The sequence below is a fragment of the Protopterus annectens genome, chromosome 3.part0 (genome assembly GCF_019279795.1).
Source record: "Protopterus annectens isolate FY-2018-M chromosome 3.part0, PAN1.0, whole genome shotgun sequence".
Classification (NCBI taxonomy): Eukaryota; Metazoa; Chordata; order Ceratodontiformes; family Protopteridae; genus Protopterus; species Protopterus annectens.
Genome location: NC_056731.1, coordinates 1,514,468,166 through 1,514,488,704, shown reverse-complemented (window position 1 = coordinate 1,514,488,704; position 20,539 = coordinate 1,514,468,166). Strand labels below are relative to the sequence as shown.

At 37.1% G+C, this 20,539-nt stretch overlaps 1 protein-coding gene across 2 annotated transcripts in view; it reads right to left on the bottom strand.

Moving 5' to 3' along the window:
* The window catches only part of LYN (LYN proto-oncogene, Src family tyrosine kinase), an 821,134-nt gene extending 807,115 nt beyond the window's left edge, over window positions 1-14,019 (bottom strand). Inside the window, exon 1 of one of the 2 annotated variants that reach the window (XM_044065544.1) lies at window positions 13,776-14,019. The gene's annotated coding sequence lies outside the window, so the exon portion shown is untranslated. The remainder of the gene's footprint in view (window positions 1-13,775) is intronic. The other variant, XM_044065543.1, reaches the window with a different exon arrangement.
* Window positions 14,020-20,539: the final 6,520 nt, after the last annotated feature.

The window sequence follows — 20,539 nt, the reverse complement described above, 5'->3', positions numbered from 1 at the left end:
AAAACGCCAACTTTTTAGCGTTTCTGTGATTTAAAAAGCTTGTTTCTGCTACATATTGTACTTATTTGCTACCTGCACTTGAACTAAGTCATTTTTATGTTTACATAATCTGTTTAACTGTTGTAGGCTAGACACTAAAGTGCGATAGCCATTTCTGTGCATTTAAAGTGCTTTTTTTATTGTATCTGCTTTATTTTCTGGGAAAAAAAAAAAAATATATATATATATATATATATATATATATATACTTGTTTCCTGCCTTTCTGAACTAGTATAGTCCAATTTTCAGGTTATTGCTGAATTCAGGGCTATGTTACAAGTTTCTGTGTTGCCCATACCTTACTTTGATAGAAGGAAGTTTCTCTGTTCACCTGTGAGAGAGGGGAGCTTTGAGTAGCCTATCTATCCCTGGAGGAGTGGTTTCAGCCCAGAAGTCAGTAGTTTATTGGCCATTTTGGGCTAATTTGTATCTCTTTCATTTCCCTGCTATAAAAATTGCATTTGTACTGTTTTGTGCACCGGGCAGCGCCAGTTAGCTAGGGTTAAACTATTCCCGGCTCCATGAAGTGTACTCTTCAATTTTTCCCTTGAAACTAGACAATCTTTCAATTTAAGCACTCAAAACATTAATTTCACAGCCCAGCATTTGCTCAAAACTCATAGCAAGCACTAATTAACCCTAGCACTAGACCCCCCCTATACTGTCCAGAAGGACAAGGCTCTCTATTTGTCCCTACCAGCCAATCAGTAAAACAGCTCACTTTACCTATTCAGGCATATCCAAAGGGCAGTTTCAGGTGTACTCTCCAGTCCAACTGGTGAATCTGGGAATTTTGAGGCAATGTTACAACTGCCTCATGTACACAGACAACCCTCTCCTCCTACCACCAAACACTAATATATGCGAGAGATGCAATTATACAGCCAAACTGGAGGCAAAGCTCTCTCAAACCAAGACTGGAACTGACAGTGAAGAGGAGAAGGAAAATACTTGCAACACACCACCAGTCTCACATAGACCTACTAAACCAACACTGGCAAATAACACACATAAATACACAAAAACATACTCGGAGGCTCTAAATAAAAATCTGCAAAAGCAACAGAGACCTCCAAAGCAGACACACAAGCAACCTCCACACCCCATCACAAACCATGAAACACATACTTCACATAATCAGTGTGCCATGCAACCGCAGCCCTTAAGGCAAAATAACATACACAACACACTAGTAATAGGTGACTCTATAGTCAGGCACACTGATGTTCCACTAACTAGGCTGGACAAGGAGAAGGTTTCAGTTAGCTGCTCGTCGGGCGTCAGGATCTGCCACATAACACAAGTACTCAGGTCGCTCCAGAACAAGTACAAATACGACTCTGTCATTGTAAATGTTGGTGTGAATGACCTGAGACATACCTCCCTGGACTACAATGAAAGAGACATGGAAGAGCTCTCTGATCACGTAGCCCAGGCCGGTATGACCCTGACCCTGAGTAGCATCCTGTCCTCACCAAGAATGATGCCACAGTATTAAAAAAAAATGATCAATTTAAACAATTGGCTAAGTTTCTGGTGTCATTCAAAGGGGATCCAGTATCTGTCTGCCTGGGATGACATGCTTGACAAGCCACGTTGCTTCACAAGAGATGGCTTACACCTGTCACCCTTAGGCTTTCGAATACTGGCCAAGGCTTTTGCCACCCCCATAGTGCCTTTTTTAGGCAAGGCTCAAAAGACAAACCCACCATCGTAAATAGCACAAGTAACCAAAAACTAAGGGTAATGCTACTCAATGCCAGAAGTCTAAACCTCAAAATGCATGCACTCGAGGCACTCCTCAGTATGGAGAACATCGATATCTGTGCAGTAACAGAAACCTGGTTTAAGGCTCCAGAGAGCACCCCAGCACTACCAGGCTATAACTCATACCATACTTTTCGGCCACAGAACCCGGACCAAAACACAAAAGGTGGGGGTGTATCCATATTCATCAAGGATACCCACAACTCCAGGTTAGTGGCACAGCACAATGCCTCAGAGATAATCCATGTGCAACTAACAACAGGCAAAACTGCAATTCAAATTGTAGCTTGCTACAGATCACCCACCATGACCCAGGACCCCCATTCCGCGTTTCTGGAGACACTGGAAAATATAAAGGTCCTACCAAACGCCCTAATATTGGGTGATTTCAATTATCCAAACATTAACTGGGAGAACTACTCAAGTACTAACTCATTTGCCCAATGCTTCCTAGAATTTATAAACTCGAATGCCCTGGAACTGGTCAACACCCCCACCAGAGGTGACAACATATTGGACCTGGTCATCGCCAACATGAGCGACTGGTGTTCTACACCGGATGTCAATCCCTCGCTGGTTAGATCAGACCATAGACTAATCGCTCTGGATATCCACATTCCACCCCCCCCCCCAATCAAGGAAACCACCATGAAAAACTTCTCAAAAGCCAAAAGCAAACTTCACGTTACTTAAGACCGAGGTGGAAAGGTTCACAGCCCCCATGCTAAAGGGCAATGCTGTCCAAGCTGCTGAATCCCTTACAAAGGCACTCTATGAGCACCTGCAAGAATGCATGGATCATGCTATCCCAAGCAAAACCAAGACGCACTCCTCCAAGGAAAGGTAACCAGTCTGGTGGACCCCTGCCATAAACAAGCTATACAATAGAAGGAGGAAACTAGTACAGAAAAGAGTAAAATCCCAAGAAGGAAAGATATCCCTGATCAGTATTGGCAAGAAACTGCGATCCCTCATAAAATCATCCAAGGTTAGCTTCGAAAGAAAAATTGCCAAGGACTCCAAAGATAACCACAAAGTGTTCTTTAGCTATGTCAGGAACCTAACTGGAAACTCTCAGATCTGCTCTGAGTTAGTGCAGAATGGCACAAAATACACTGAACCAACTGATATTGCCAACATTCTGGCAGACAGATCTAGTGCAAACTTCAACCCCCTCTCACCCCTTAAAGGGCCCATTACCATACCAGAAGAATGTTGAGCCCCAGCAATCACTGACACACAGGTTAAAACAGCCCTATTCAAAGCCAAAAACACAGCTTCAATGGGACCGGACGGTGTCCCAGGCTGTGTCTTACATGAACTCCAAAATGAACTAACCCCTCACCTAAACACACTGTTCAAACTCAGCCTCTCTACAGGCTATGTACCCATAGAGTGGTGCACAGCAACAGTTATCCTGATCCACAAAGGTGGAGCCACAACAGACCCCGGGAACTATCACCCTATAAGCCTGACTAGCCTGGTCTGCAAGGCTATGGAGAGCATCATCATGGAACTCATTAACAGAGACATTGGGAACCTCCAAACATTGGACCCTACCCAGTTTGGCTTTGTTAAGGGCAGATCATGCTTCCTAAACCTGAAACCTGGTGGACTTCTTTGAGACAGTTAACAAAGCTTTAGATGAAGGAAAGGATGTCCACACAGCCTACCTAGACCTTGCAAAGGCTTTCGACACCATTCCCCATTCTGGTATTATAGGCAAGCTCACCAGCCTGAACATAAACCCCTATGTCACAAGATGGGTTGCCAGCTGGCTCACGGATAGAACCCACACGGCGAGAGTTGCAGGCTCTAGGTCTGACTTTAAACCAGTTATAAGTGGCGTCCCCCAGGGCTCAGTCCTAGGACCTCTCCTGTTTGGTATATAATTCTCAGAGGTACAGGCAAGCACAGGAGGACTATGGCTGACCAAGTTCACAGACAACTGCAAACTGGGGGCCATAATTGACTCTCTGGCTGATACAGACATCCTCCAGAAGGGTCTCACTGTGAGAAATACCTGGTGTCAAAATCATGGCCTCAAGCTAAATGCCATAAAGTGCATAGTCATCCTCTTTGGAAAAAAACAAAGTACCCACGAACTACCACATATGTGGTAGTCCCCTAAATGCAGAAAATGTAATAAGGGATCTGGGGACCCAATTAGATAGTAATCTCTCCTTTGATAATCATATTGCCAAGTTGGTTAGAAAATCCTTCTATGTGGCCCACCTAATCACAAAAGGGTTTGCATCTAGAACAAAAGAGGTTATTGTGCCCCTCTACGCATCACTCATCAGACCCATCATAGAGTACAACGCCCCATTTGGGATGTATCTTACAAGACACCTGCAACAGCTGGAAAGACCATAGAAGTACCTCACCAAGAGGATTACTGGCCTCAAACAGATGCCCTATGCAGTCCAACTGAAGAAACTCCAGCAGTACTCAGTTGCATACCACTTACTCAGAGGTGATCTCTGCCTGACATACAAGGCGATGTCCAGCCCAGAATTGATGGACACGCTCCACCTAAAAAAAAAAACAAATCCCCGTGAGCCACACGCTCTAGGGATCTAAACCTCAGCAGAACGATAAATAGGACGTGCTGGAGGGATAGATTCCTGTCCCAGAGACTCCCCATGCTTTGGAACAGGATTCCAATCAACATTAGGCAGAGCCCCTCACTAGCACTCTTCAAGAGAAACCTTGAGTGGATGGGAAACAGAAAATTTACCTCGGGGATCACTGCAGTGGCTCTGCTGGACAGAGGCACAGGGAACTAATGGCTCTGCTGAAAAGAAGTACAGGGAACTAATCTAAGGGGCAATGAAAACCAACACATTCTGGCTAGGCTTACAGATGCCCTCGGGCAGATAGCCTAGTACTTACCTATGAACCTATGAACCTATTTATTTGGAGCAAATTAAGAATGGTGATACTTGGAATACACAGCATCAAGTTAGGGCAAACTAGGTTTATGCACTGCTTTAAGATTGGACTATATAAAGGATTGGTTGACACTGTCAGGCTCTTTATATTACACTTGTTCTGGAAAGGAAGTCATCTGGCTTTGGTTATATTCTTAAGGGAGGCAAGAAGTGATTCACTGGTGATTGAATTGTTAATTATTAGGGCATTTAAGCCTTATAAATTAAAAAATGGCATCTAAAATTAAATAAAGGTGGGCAGCAAATACAGCAAAAAATTTGGATAGCAAAGTCTGGGGATTAATTTAATTGCCAAGGTATGCTATGACGTCTGAAAAATTTTCCATATTTGCCTTGAAGCATTTGTGCCTGCTTTTTTACACCCCATGTAAGTTATAACAGATGTTTCCACATACTGACTCAACATGCTGGGGATGTGAAAAGGTAGGTCCTGAGAGTGTAAATTGTTGTCCTGTCATGGTCTGAACATTTAAAAACTTGAACTACAGCACTAACTGCAGCGTGTCCTTGGCAAAACAGTAATCCTTACTAAGTTGATATTTTAGGAAATTATAAATCTTAACTAGCGTGAAAAAATCTATAGGAAGTGAACCTGTTTGGGTGGTATCAACTACACAGGAGTTAATAGATATTGCAGACAATGCAGAATGAAGAGAAAATAGAATTACAAAGAAATATTTGCAGAAGTATGCCTTTATATGGTTGCCTTGCTATGCCTACAAAAAATTCTATAATTTAGCAGTGCAATAAAATGATTGTGCTGGGTAGGCAGTGTTGCTCATATTATATTTTGCTTGAGTGATGATCCTTCAAGACTATGGCCGTAATGGAGTTGGACTAAAGGCCCAACTCTGGTTGGCAGACATAGATCGAAAGGGAAAGTATATGTAAAATATATCGTCTTCTGATAATTTTATTAGAAAGATGCTTGATTATACAAAATAAGGATTATTTTTAGATTTACCAGTGTGGTGTTTACAGTATTAGATGCTGGTGTAATGTTTATTGTTGTTAGTGTTTTATTTTTGTTCTGTTATCTTCATTTTTTTTCTATTTCATAATGTCTTTGTTAGTTAACATGTTGTTTTATATTTGTCTTTTAACAAATAAAACCTCTGATTTTTCAATGAGGATATATTTTTTTGCATGTTTTCTAGAAGGAATGCAATATTTTAGATGAATCTGCATCTGATTTATGATGGAGTTTATCTTTCTGATCAATGCTGTACATATTACTACCTCAGTGGTACACCAGTCATTCACTTACATCGTATTTGATTTTTGTATTATGTTAAGATGGGTGCCTATCAGAAGCTTGAATTTTCAGAAAATTGAAATTCATATTGTCAAGATGGTATGATCAAGCTTCTGAAAACTTGAAGCTTTTTGAATGGAAATCATGGTAGAGTGTGGAGAGGGGAATTTACCCTTTTCCCCACTGTAGTGCAGTCTTGGAGTTGGTATATATAATATGCAGAGAGTGGGGGGTGCAGGGGTGCTTGCCCCACTGCAAAAGAATTAAAAAAGGTAGATTTTTGTTGTTTCTTGACATCTGAGTTTTCGTAAACTCGATCATATCTTCTCGACAATATGAATTTCAAGTTTCTGAAAACTCAAGCTTTTGACATAGACCTGTTAAGACATGCATTACTGTACAACTTAATTGCATATGTATGCTTTCTTGTATTGTGAAAAAAGATGTAAAAGAAATGTGAACATGCAAAATATTGAAACTGTATTGTTTACAACTGACTTCGGAAATGTTCAGTATTTAAACTTTAAACAACCTTGACAGAAGCATAAATTCTTTCCATCACACCCATAGTTCCCACCTAATCTGGGACAAATCTAAACAGAATCAAGGACAAATCCAGAAATAATCAGGGACAATTAGGGACACTTTCAAACAATTAGTACTGTTACCTTGAAACATTAAGAGAATAAGAGAATGTGAGTTATCATGCACTTTCTGAATTAGAAGACGTCTCTAACTCTAACTATTGTTATAGTAAGTGAAATTTACCAACTTGTCGCCAAAACCCATCAGTTTTAGGAGAGTTTAAATATTAAAATTTGAGTCAAAATCTAGGACGTCTCTGAAAATCAGGGACAGTTGAGAGGTATTGCAGGTTGTTTACATGGATCCTGCTGGTAATCACATCTGTTTGAACCCTGAACATTTCATATTTTACTTTGACAAAAGAGAAGGAGGTGAGCTGTATTCAGAAAAATGTAAAGGCCTGTAGGACTCTACCTTAAAAAAAGACAAGGTTCAAAGAAAGCATCTAAGTATCCTGCATCAGGATATGAGTTACAACAGACTTTGTCAAGTACTATGTATTTAAATCAGGTTTCCAAAGTTGTTAGGTACTTAAAAAATTGAAAATATTTTTTAGACCATTTAAATTGTTGTGGCTTTGAAATACTCAACTGGGATTATATTTACATTATTGTATATCTCTTTTCATACATACTTCTTGAGTTTATCATTATTATGTATGAGGTTTTTTGAATTTGTTTGAGTATTATAACATTAGGATCAAAACAGATTATCAGGCTTAGGTTTATCACAATGTTGGGCAATTTATTTTACATTATGTATTTATACTCATTTATGAGTATGTTTTGAGCCATTATTGGTTCACGTTATTGGCAGCATGTGATAACTATTATGCTGATACCATACATTGTTATTTAACTAAGTATATTTCTTTATTGGGAATTACACACATATTAGTCCCATTTACTATCCTTTGATAATTTTGGGGGTTTTTGTATGTGTATATGTTTTTCTGATTTTTGGTCCTAATAGTTTTTTTCCAAATATTTTTAGAATAGGCGGGTTTATTAGTCCATTTTGAGATATCTTAGCTGTTTTCATCAGCGATAGGACTGGGGTGTTTTGTGTCTATGGGATATATCCCTCTGATCTCTGGGATATTTGGTTACATACATATTTTTTACATAATACTATAGTACTTTAGGATTTTGTTTTCATTGCCTGGAACATTGCTCGGCATCAACCTGCTTTATTTAATATTCTATTGGGTGCCTGGGCATTATTGTGCTTGGTCTCCATCCATGCCCTCTTTTTTTGTTTAACTAGTTTGGATCTGTATTTCTAATCTGGACGCAGCTCAGATATATACTATATTTGTCTCTTTGCTGCCATTGTCCTGTATCTTTTGCTGTCGTGGTATTATTACACCGACCATTATTGACAGCCTTTTGGAACATTATCTTGCCTTCATTATGGATCTATCTAATCTTATTTCTGGATTGGTAGCTGACAGAGAAGATCTTGGGGTTTTTGGCTTGGGGTCTTTGAACAGTGAAAATGTTGATTGTGGTGTTAACACCAATTCTGATCTAACAAGCCATAAGTTAATTGAGGATCTTAATAGACAACTTAGAACATTACGTGCCAATGTGTGGCACAGTAAGCTCTTTAAGGCATACCAAGCGGCTAATATTACCCCTAGGGGCTTGAGAATACGAATAATTCCACATGTCAATAATGGGGATGCTGAATTGAATACCAATTGGCTTAAAATACAGCAGGAAGCTACAATGTCTTTTGTAGTTGAATTACATAAATTTCATAATAGGGCTATTGATAAGGGACTAGCGAAGATTAATGCCTTGGCTGATAAACTGAAAAGTTTTGTACATGAAGCTTCTTTTGAGGCCAAACTAAGTAAGGTTGGTTCGGATTTGAAGAAATTTGATGCTGAGCTTTGTTCCAGGAAAATGAAAAAGTTTACTAGGGATCAGGAGGATTATTCCAATGGCAATCCATTTTCATTCCAGTCCAAACACGTGAGATTTAATAATCTCCCCACATCTGTTAGAAAAAGGAAAAGACCTAGGTCTATTTTACGTAGGAACACATCTGAGGGCACTTCATCTTTTGATGATACTTCTTCAGGCACTGACAATGAATCCCTGGCAACAACAGGGTCTCCAACACCCAAAAGAAGTTCTGGTAGTGTCCCTTTAGGAACACACGTAGACGGGGGGGGGACGTAAGCACAAGTAAAGTGAGCAATCTACAAGGGTTACTGGATTTGGCCTTAGGGAATTGAATTGCCCCACGATAAACAATGTTTTGAATTTGTCTAACTATGACCTGTCTGATGTACACATTCAAGTTCTTAATAAAGGTTTAAATTTTATACCCGGCTCTGTTATATCTGAAGATGTATTTGCACAAGATCTGATTCAATTTTGTAGATCTATTAATTTAAGAATGTTTTTTGGTGATACCAGTACTAATTTGGATGGTGGCAATTTTGTATATCATAAATCCAATTTCACTCCACCTATGCATGCGGTTGTCCAGCAGTTCCAAAATAGTGTATTGAAAGATATTCATTTTCTTGGTTCTGAAACAGTTTTTAAGAACAACAATATTACCCCTATTGAGAGAAGGGCAATCTTGGAACTTCAGGATAACAAACAAATTGTTATAATAAATGCTGACAAAGGTGGAGCTGTAGTGGTTTTAAATTGGTCTGACTATGATAAGGAAGCTCGGAGGCAATTGTTTGATGTAAGATACTATACACAGATGGGGGTGGATCCTATGGGTAGATTTGCCAAATGTATTGCACGGTTTTTACAAGATGCACATGATAGAGGGGTCATATCTAAAGAGACAGTACAACAATTGACTATTAAGGATCCAAGTGCTCAGTACATTTACTTTCTACCTAAGATCCACAAAGATGTCAAGAATCCCCCAGGAAGACCAATAGTTTCTGGTAGAAACTATTTGACGGAGCCCTTATCATTGTTTCTGACAAAATATCTCAAGCCTTTGCTAACTTCCATTCATTCCAGGTTAAAAGACACCACTAATTTTTTGCAAATTATATCGGACACACAATTGGAAGCAGATTGGCTTTTGTGCACGCTTGATGTGAGTGCACTTTATACTAATATTCCACATCAGGCAGGACTCAAGGCTTTAGCATATTGGCTTGAATATTCCAAACTGTATAGTTCCACTTTTAACTCCTTTTTGGTAGATATGGCTAGGTATGTCCTTACCTGTAATGTCTTTTATTACAAAGATATATGTTTTGAGCAGATTAAAGGTACGGCAATGGGGGCATCTTTTGCCCCCATATATGCCGACCTTTTTATGGCCTATGTAGAGACTGAGATGATCTACAATTCTATAAGGAATATCTTTCTTACAGATATGGACATATGGAGACGTTACCTGGACGATATATGGTTGGTCTGGAGGGGTACGGAGTCTAGACTTACTGAGTTTGTTCATTATTTGAACAATAATGAATGGGGGTTGTGTTTTACAGAACAACATGATATCAATAAGATCATATTCCTGGATGTACTTTTGTGTAAACAGCCTGATGGTACATTGGAAACTGAAATATATAGGAAGTTCCCACAATACAACCCCCTATTACATGCCTCCAGTTACCATGCTCCACATATAGCAAGGAACATACCTAAATCCCAATTTATCAGAGCAAAACGTATCTGCTCTGAACATTCCACATTTTGTAGTAACCAAATTGATCTCACTCATAGATTTAAACAAAGGGGCTATAATGCTGGTACTATTGCCATTGCCAAATGTCAGGTTGACAATATGCAACGCCATGATTTATTGCAATACAGGGAACGACCGGTTCAATCATCTCAACCATTGAGATTTGTTACTACCTATGGCCGCAACACCAACTGCCTATTGGGGAGTGTTAGAAAACATTGGAATATTTTGAAATGTGACCCTGAGGTTGCACATATTATTCCTGATCAATGTATGTTTTCTTATAGGAATGGTAAGAAGCTTCAATCTTATTTTAACCATTATAAAAGTAGGGATACTAAACATATTACTAAGATACAACGTACTCTGTCAGGTCATATTTTGCGTGGGTGTTTTCCTTGTGGCCACTGTATCAATTGTAAATACATTTCAACAACTAATGAGTTCTCCAGTAGAAATTGCCCCAAAGTTTTTGATATTAAGAGTTTTGTGAATTGTAGCAGCGATTGGGCTATTTATATGGCCACATGTAACTGCGGGGCTTTCTACATTGGGCAAACCTCCAGGTGCATCAGATTACGTATTTCTGAACACTACAGCAATATAAAACACAAAAAGGTGACCAATGCTCTTTATAAACATCAGTTGGTTCATCCAACAGCAAAATTTATGTTCACTATAATTGATTCAATACAAGGTGATCGCAAGAATAAAATTGGTTGGCATAACATATTAAACTATAAAGAAAAGAAGTGGATAATCATACTAGGTGGTCTTTTCCACCCTGGTCTTAATGAATATTTATGAGGAACAAACCAATGGGATTCAGGTTTTGACTATTTAAACAGCATGTAATGAACTATATGTATACACTGAAGAAGGCTGTGTATGTTACCAGCCGAAGCCGGTATGTTTGTACTTGCTGGGATGTTATTTTGTTAAATATATCCATTTTAGTCACCATTTGCTGGCTCCGGTGTCTTGTTTTGCTGATTTTATTTTGGGAGGCGTGCATTGACCTACGTGCAGGAGGAAGTTCTTTGGTGCTTTGAAATACTCAACATTCCCTAAGACAGTTTGAAATAGCTTTTGAAATGCTTGGTGTTTTCAAGGTAGTTTTCAAAAAGCATGTCATTGGACTTACAAGGTATCCCCTAAAAAGTCCCGTATCAGTCCAACTTTCCATTTCAATGATTCAGAGATGCATAAGGCAGAAGGATTCCCTATCTAATTCAGAAAGCACAATTTTCACACCATTTTCTTAAGGTGCTTTTCCCATCAAACCTGCCATAAATTATGCCACAGCTAGTGTTGCACCACAGATAGATAAATAAATAAATGCATGCATACATTCACACATAAATAAATAATGTACGACTATTATTCCTTCTCCAGCTTTTCCAGCTCTTTTTGCTAAATAATTGTTTCACATAAGCAGTTTCTCTATATATACAAAAGTGAATAAAATGCTTCTACTTAGTCTGAATTTTATCATCCCATAACACTGCACATTATTTTTTGTTTCCTATTTATGGACATAATTTCATCAACAAACTTGAACCTCAGCACTGAAATAAATAGGACATGCTGGAGGGACAGATTCATAACCCAGAGGCACCCTTCACTCTGGAATAAAATCCCAGTCCAGGTTAGGCAGAGTCCCTCATTGACTCTCTTCAAGAGGAATCTTGATGAGTGGATGGGAGATCGTAGGTTTACCCCAGGTATCACTTCTGTGTCACTGTTAGACAGAGGCACAGTATACTAACCTCGAAAAAGGGCATAGCAAAATAAATTTAAAATGGGTGGTGAAAGCCAAACACATTCTGGCTAGGCTTACAAATGCCCTAGGGAAGATAGCCTAATATGAACCTATGAACCTATAAACGTACCTCTCAAGCATACCTCATTATGAGCAGCATTTTTCATTTTGAGTTTTAAAAAGTCCATGTCTCTCACAGTTCCATACTGAAAAGCTTTGCCACACATTCCATATTAAGACTTTTTTAACCAATATCCGTGGTTTCCATGGTATTACATCATATTCATTTGTCAAAGGAATGTTTTAAGTATAAAGTCACATATTAATCATCATGTGAGCTTATTAGCTGAAGTTGCTAGTAAGCTGTTAGTAAGTGTATCACATCTTGCCCCCTTTGTTCCACATCATGAGATAAAGTGTTTCACATTATACAGATGGAAGGTTGACAACTAGGTCAACAAGTGCAAATTTGGCACTAGTCAGAGTAACAGAAGCAAGTCTAATGTATTGTCTAAATAACATTTTCTGTTACAAAGCAACAATGCAGATATTCTTAAAATGCAACTTATTTAATACTCAGAACATGTATTTAGAAATCAACAGTCTTTAGCAATCATTTTACTTGAAGTTTCCATATGGGTTTCTAAGCAACAACTAGTAGAAAAAACTGTCCATTTCTGTTTGTGTTAACATTAACTTAGGATACCATGGACTGTATCTTGCAGAGTACAGAGCACCAGACTATTATCACTCTGCAAACAAAAAGTGAAATATAGCAGAGCTAATTAAATATCTGCTTCCTTGACATTTCCACAAACAACACTGCAAATAAAACTACTTCCTTGAATAAACGCAGTCCTGCAAATTCAGTCTCTGTCCACCAAACAGGAGTTTTTCTACAGACTGGGCTGGAATACTGCACATTTGGATGATGAATTTTTTATCAATTCATAAGGGCCCAACATTGCAAAAAGAAACACTAGTAATAGCTTAGATTCCAGCACAAAAATACACATAAAACATCGATCTAGTGTTCAAATATTAACTTCCTCTTTTTAATGTGCAGTGACCATCTGCACCTATTTTAGCTATGCAATTGTTTTAAAGTTTAAAAGATGGCTATCCCTAATCAAAGAATGTTTTGTAGTCTTGGAAGATAAAGTCCGAGATAAACTAATTAGACGGTACAAACATTTTTTGAAAAAACCCTAATGCGGTACATTCTTTGAAAAGCCCCTGATGCATAAACCATTGATACATAAAAGTGCACATGCCGTCCTTTTGTGTTGTTGCTACACTTAAATGCAGACTGTGCTGGCCGCTTCTCAACTTCCTGCAAGTCCACAACCAAGAAAATAAAATGCAACAGTATTATGCAAATTGTGTTACTCTCTCACAGACATCTTCAAAGTCAGGTTTACGCAGGCACATGCTCCAGATTACAGTGGAAATGGGAACGCATGAGGCCGTCCATAAGAAAGTAAAGACCACCAGCTAACTGCACAAGTGTAGTGTAGGAGGACAGAGGCTATCAGATATGACATATTTCCACAACAGAAAACCGGAAAGCTTGCCTTCAAGCCGGTATACGTCGCACCATGGTCAGACACAATTACTGCTAAACATATGAGTAACTTACATCTCTATCAACAGATTTACAGTGAAGCCAAACGTAACCAGTACTATTACCCAAGTAAAAGCTGACATTTACTATTTATTTATCCTTACTTCAGAATCTTTGTACTCTGGCCACGATACCAGCCGAAAGCCTCAGCCTGAACAAGGGATGAAGCCTCTAGTCCGCGGGTCCCCCAAAATGAAATGACTTCTGCACACCTCTCTAACTCAAACGTTCCGAAAATAAAATAAACATATATACATATATGGATATCTGTACAATGCACAGGACTGCTCTGAACTACACCCTGTGACTTCAAGCTAATCCACAAGTTTGAGGAACTAATTCTAGTTGGGCAGGCAGGTTTCTGTCGGGACTTCCTGGTGCTTTAAATAGATTATGTTTGCATAAAGTCACAATGCAGCACCGTGTGTGTGTGTGTGTGTGTGTGTGTGTATTTTAATATTACTGTAACCCAAAGTGTCAGTGTATAACATTTTGCTCTGTATGTCTCAGAATATCTTCTATTGTATTAAACTTTTCTCTCCTAGCTTCCTCTGAACATGAGCTATGTACTATTCCCAGGTGCAATTTCAGGATGAATTAAATAAATAAACTGTACCATTAAATAATAATGAAGTCTAAATCCAAAGGAAGCTGCATTGCATCACTTTATGCCATGTCGCTACTTGGTATTTATTTCGTTCAAGTAACTAGATTTACCTTGTACTGTCTGTGCTTATTTTTTATGAACTTTTGAGGGGCGTGAGCATTTGTTTTACTGAAAACTGTTTATAATGAACTCTCACGTTAAGCAAGGAAGCTGGCTACTTCCTACTTATGATGGCTAATATGATTTATTATGGTCCATCTAGGAAATGAACAGAAAACAAGTTCCATATGAAATGTTTTTCTTGGATATGGCCATTTTCCATATGGTTTACAGGTGCTGCTGTATTTTAACATAATTCGCATACTAATATGTTGAAGAGCAGACTATGTTTTTCAGCTCCGTACTCTATGGGGTAATATATGGTAATTGCTAATTTCATATGCACTCTTTACTGTGCATAATAATTAATACAAACACTGTTGTTCAAAATGATGAAGAGCATCACACATTAATTAATTGGCTTGTATGATTTTTATGACTAATTAACTGACTTACATGCATAGCTCTAAACGCTTTGCTCGACAGTCAGATACAAAGCCCAAAATAATGAGTGGCAAATACCCAAAACAGGGTATAATTTTAAATAATATTCTAATTGACATAAAAAGTCAACATAATAATAGGTTTTGTATCAGTGTGCATTTTCTGAGCAAGAAGATATATGGAAATATAATGACTGGCTTTAATGAGTGTATCTTAGTGATTTAACATACAATTTAAATTTCTATGAGAGACAGAGCAACAATATGCGGCAAAATCAAGTATGTTCTGCAAACACAGGGACAGGTGAGAGGTTGCCTAGTGTGGAACATTTGCAGTATGCCAGATTCATTCTTCCTAGTTGTTATGCTGTCAGTGATAGTGACCACACAGCTTACATTCTTCACAGTGTCAGAAAAGTCTTATTGTTGCATGTATTATACGTAAATTCTCTTATTTAAATGGACAACTGTAAAGTAAACCCAGAGTAATTTCTTGTGAGCCTGAATGCTCAGATCAACAAATTAAACTGTGTTCCAAATACAATAGTTTCTGCATAATTCATTGACGAATGGAGAAATACAAATAAGTAATGCTGACCATAGAGGAAATTATAAGTTACAAAGGGTATGGGTCACATCCATCAAAACAGGAGAATGAGGGGGGCTTGTCATGACATAAACATTAATTTTGAATGAACATCCATTGCTAATCTTCATTTATTTATTCATTCAAACTCAGATTTTATGCAGTTCATAGTCAAATGGCAGACAGACTCTAACCCTATACTCAGTGGTTACATGGCAGAGGAAATAATCCCAGTCTTCTGTGGAACAGATATACATATAGGGCATGTATGTACACACATTTTTAGAGAAGTGACAATTTATTTAAGGGTTCATCTCTTAAGTTCATTTACTTTAGCTGTAAACAGTGATAACTGCAAAGTAACCCAAAGAAACTGTATTTTTTAGGAAATATTCTTTCTGCTCCTCAAGATATGCTCTGCCAAGTGTATAATCTATATGGACATATTTTCCAAATTTATACTGACCTTTTCATATCACAACCTTTGTAGTCTATCTGGAACACTAAACAATATTTTTGGGGTTTTTTTTTTTTTTTTTTTTTTTTTAAAAAAAAACTGTAGTGGTTGTAGTGGTTTGTGATCTGAATCCACATTAACAGATTTTCCATGAATGTAATCATGGCATTTTTGACAGATTTGGAGAAAAGTCAGCACTTCTTTTCCTGTTTATTCATACTTTGTCTGGACTTCTATTAAAGCTTTTGATCCATAGGTAAATCACATTCCTTCTTGCAGCAGCCCTACAAACAGTCCTAGCTGGATAGTATCCCGAATCACATGTTGAGGTAAATCATGAAATTTTAGAGCTGGGTTTCTGTAACAAACATTTTAACAATTCATAACTGTTGTCTTGCTCTGAAGACTCAAGCAAAATTATATCTTGCATTTTGAGCATCTTCAGTGGAGTAGTGTTATCTGGTATGTTGAATATAAACTTTGGGAGATCTCCAATGAACTGCTTCGCTGCTTAATTTTCTTGTGGCTTCTAAATATTTGACTTCTGACCTTCTAATGTCAACTAAAGTCCCATTTATTTGAGACTAGTAACACACATCTGGCATTTGCTGTTCTTTAGTTAAACATCTTTATGCTCTATCTAACAAATTAACAAGCCTCCTATCATTCTCCTGTACAGCAGAACCATGTACAAGTAAATTAGGGTTCCTATTTTATTTTTGACAGCTTAGGTTGTCGAATGCTTATATATCGACACCTAATCATCGAAAGCTTACAATAGCAAATGGCCACTTTATTAGATTCTTTCCTCGGGAAAGAATTCATGTGGCCATTATCAGGGATTTGCCCTTTCTCCCATGTAGCGCAATCTCAGAGTTGGTATATTTAGTTAGGGGGGCTGTGGGGGGCGCAGCCCCCCATTATATTTGGGTGTGTTTGTTTATTTTGTTTATGGATGGCCACTCGAATTCTTTCCCAAAGAAATAATTTGATTATGTGGCCATTTGCTATTGTAATCTTTCGATGGTTAGGTGTCGATGTTTTTTGATTCGACAAACTAAGCTGTCGATGTTATGATATAGACGTGTAAATTATCCATGATATTAACTAACTATTCCTTTGAGACCTTCAGTAATCTCAGCAACAACTCTTTGTAGAGCTTTGGGTGCAGAAGGGATATCAAAAGTAATCTGAGAAATCTGTATCTGTCTAAAGAACTGTTAAAAGTAGACAGCTTAGACAGAGTTGCATCTAGTCAGATTTGCCAAAAAAGCTTAATTTGCACATAGTAAGAAAAGTATTGCGGGAAACAAGCTATTTCACAGTTTGAAGTTGGCAGTATTCTTCTTTAACCCATTTGTTAAAATCTTGTGGGTTTATGCATATCCTTATGTCTTGTTTCATGACTGTAACCATGCTATTCACTTATGCTTTCATTGGGTTCAGCTTATGTAAAGCAATTATACACACCAATAATTTTCATTGCTTTCAGTTCCTATTCGTTTCTTTCCTTAAGTGCTACATCTATTCTCCTTTGAACATGTTTTACTGGTTCTGCCTCTGGAGGAGCCCTAATGAGGTATTCCTCTGGGAAACAGCATAGTCCATGAAATAAATCAGTGTATTTCTGCAAAACATTATTAACAATTGAAGTTTCCTAAATACATTAATCTACTTCTAGTTTATTTCACTCATTTAACTTTCAATAAAGTTCTTGTTGTTAGTTATGTTAGTTATATTCTTTACATTAAGAACTTTCTGGAGCTGCTTACAGGAACTGTGATGAGTGAGGTATGGCCAACTATGCCAAGAGAAGTAGGACAGTGGATGTGTAACATACTGGCACAGCTAGCTGGGATTTTGTAAAGAGTTAGATGTTATTTGAATATCAAACTGATTTGTACAGATGCTTGTGTTGGAAATGTATTTGTAAAGCTGTTTATGTTAAAACTGTATCAACAGTGTATTCTTCTGGGCAGGAAAGAAATGTGCATGCATTATTGTAACTGTTTAAATATATATATTGTAACAGGGGATACTGGAAGAGAAGAGGTTAATTTCAAAACACCTGACTTTGAGAAATAGTAAGAAAATTAAATTACTGGGCCTAGGCCATAAAGATGATATCTCACAGTTTTGAATGAAGCCAGAGATGCAGTGTCAGTAAGAAGTATGGTTTATTTTCTCCTGTAGGAAGAGTTGAGGTATTTTACGGTTTTACAACTTCCAGGAGCTACAGCAGATCTTAGCAAGGCTCTGTGTGTGTGTATTATTCACACATATTTGATAAATCCTGACAGTCTCTAGCAATGGGGGGTGGGGGGGGGGTTGCATGGGAACCAGAAGTCAGATGACCAGATATATGTGATGTCATTCTGTACAGAAATAATATTTTAATATTACAGGAGACTTAAGTCTCAGCGACAGTCTTTTTCTTGGAAACTGACATAGAAGGATTTCTCACCCACTTCAGCTTACCTTCTGCTAGTAAGTGACCAGGGAATGATATTCTTTAGATCAGTTAGGAAAATATAGTGAGATTAGTTAAGTATTGTTTTTCTGCAACTGTGTGAACCTGTCCACCTGTGTTATTTTTAATATTTCCTGTGATTGAAACTCTGTTTTTTACTGCAAATAGATATTTAACATGTTCTTGTTCTTTTATTTATTAAATATATTTAAACTTTCTTTTGCTCTAATTTTTTTATTGAAGTAAGAAAATGATAATTTTAACAACAATATGAACATCATGGATACAATTTTCGAACATAAAAGAACAATGGAAAAGACACATTACAAAATTGATAAAATTATAAAACAATAGGAAAAGTTTGCATAATAAACATCAGATAATTCAGAAAGAGTTAGAGTCTTTATGAAAAGTTTCAATGAGAAAATAAATCTTTAACAAAGGATTATTAACAAATTGTCATGGATTTATTCTCACTTCTTCATTTTGGTTTCTCTGAAAATCACTTCTTCAAGGAGGGTCAGAAAATCTTCCATAGTTGGAGAGGTGGTGGGCTTCCATTTTCTTGTTATACACTTTCTAGCAATCGCTAGTATTGTCCATAAGAGGTATGAGTTGGCATTAGTCATACAAAACCTTAATTTACATTAAATAATATTATTGATTTAGTTAGAGAAAAATTATCTGTAAATAACACTTTAAACAAACTTCAATATTATCCCAAAACTGTTTCAGACACATTAATAAAAATGTGGATCCAATCTGCTTTACATGGGGAAGAACATCTCCAGAAAATAATGTCAGTTTTATTAAATTTTCAACCCTCTCAGGAGTTAAATAGGCTCTATGCAGGAACATCCACATAAAAATACTCCAATACTGTCCCCAGGATGTTAATTTTATAGAAGATAATGATTTGGATTTTTCTAGTGAAGTATAATTGAGAGAGAAACCCTTAGTTATTGAGTTCCAATGTTTATTTGTTAGTGTAGTTTTATATCCTATTAGTATACCATACAGTTTGGAAATTATATTGTTAAAGTTAAAATTATTGTACAACAGTTCAATATATAACAAATTAAAGATGGTTGGTCTTTATAGGAAGACTTACTAATAATTCTACTTGTTGTTTATGATATTATACTTTGTAGGTTTTGCATTGTATGGAGTGGCAAATAAAATACCAATTCACTAATAAAAACTTTTGATAATAGTGTATTTTCATTTAAAAATATAGATAAGTATAAACATTTCCAATTAGAAGTATAATTTGGGTCTACCCAGCTTATGATGTCTTTAAGCTGCAAGGCTCTTATGTAAGTTTCTATATCTAAGAATTTTATCCCAAGATCGAATGTGATGGATGTAAGCTATTCTGTTCTTTTAGGGAACCATAAAAATTTTAACAAAATTCTATTTAAATCCCTGGTAAATTTATTTGCATGAAGTGTGCCATGGGCTAAAACTACATAGAGAATCATTGGCAAAAGGACCATTTTTATTAATTCTTCAAAAGAGAAGAATATGTTATTTCACTTATTCATTCGGAATGCGGAGATGAAAGTGCTTGATGGTTTATTGATCTGTCTTATATGTATACCATATTAAAGTTTAAATTTAGTAATTTATCGTATTTTGGCTCTGTTCCTGGTCGCTGACTATTTTTTGTTTTAGTTTGTTGGACCTTTACCTTGTTTGTTTACCTTGTTTGTTAGCCTTGCTTAGTCACTTTAGCTAGTGGAATGGACTCAGGCACAAAAGGGCCTAGTTTAACATAAGCAAGATTATCTTTGTAAACAGCTTTTATCATAGAAATAAATGATGGTAGAAATGTTAATGTGTTTAATATTCCAACAAGATAGTCCCAATTGATAGAGTTGAAAACTTTTTCTATGTTTAAGCTGACTAAAAGGGCTTCTTCACCCTTTCTATTTAGATATTCAATAAGTGTTAGTATTTTTTAATATTATCGTGAGTGTGTCCATTATGTGTAAAACCTGTTTGATTATAATTTATCATTTTCATAAGCAGGACCTTCACTCTGTCCACAAGTATGGATATAAAGATTTTATAATCATTATTTAAAAGGGAAACTGGCCTGTAAGATTTCAAAATTGTGGTCCTTTATTAGTTTTGAGAATGGGGGTGATTAAGGAATACTTCCAGGATGGTAGTATCAGGTTTTCAGACTGCACTACTGTTAAAG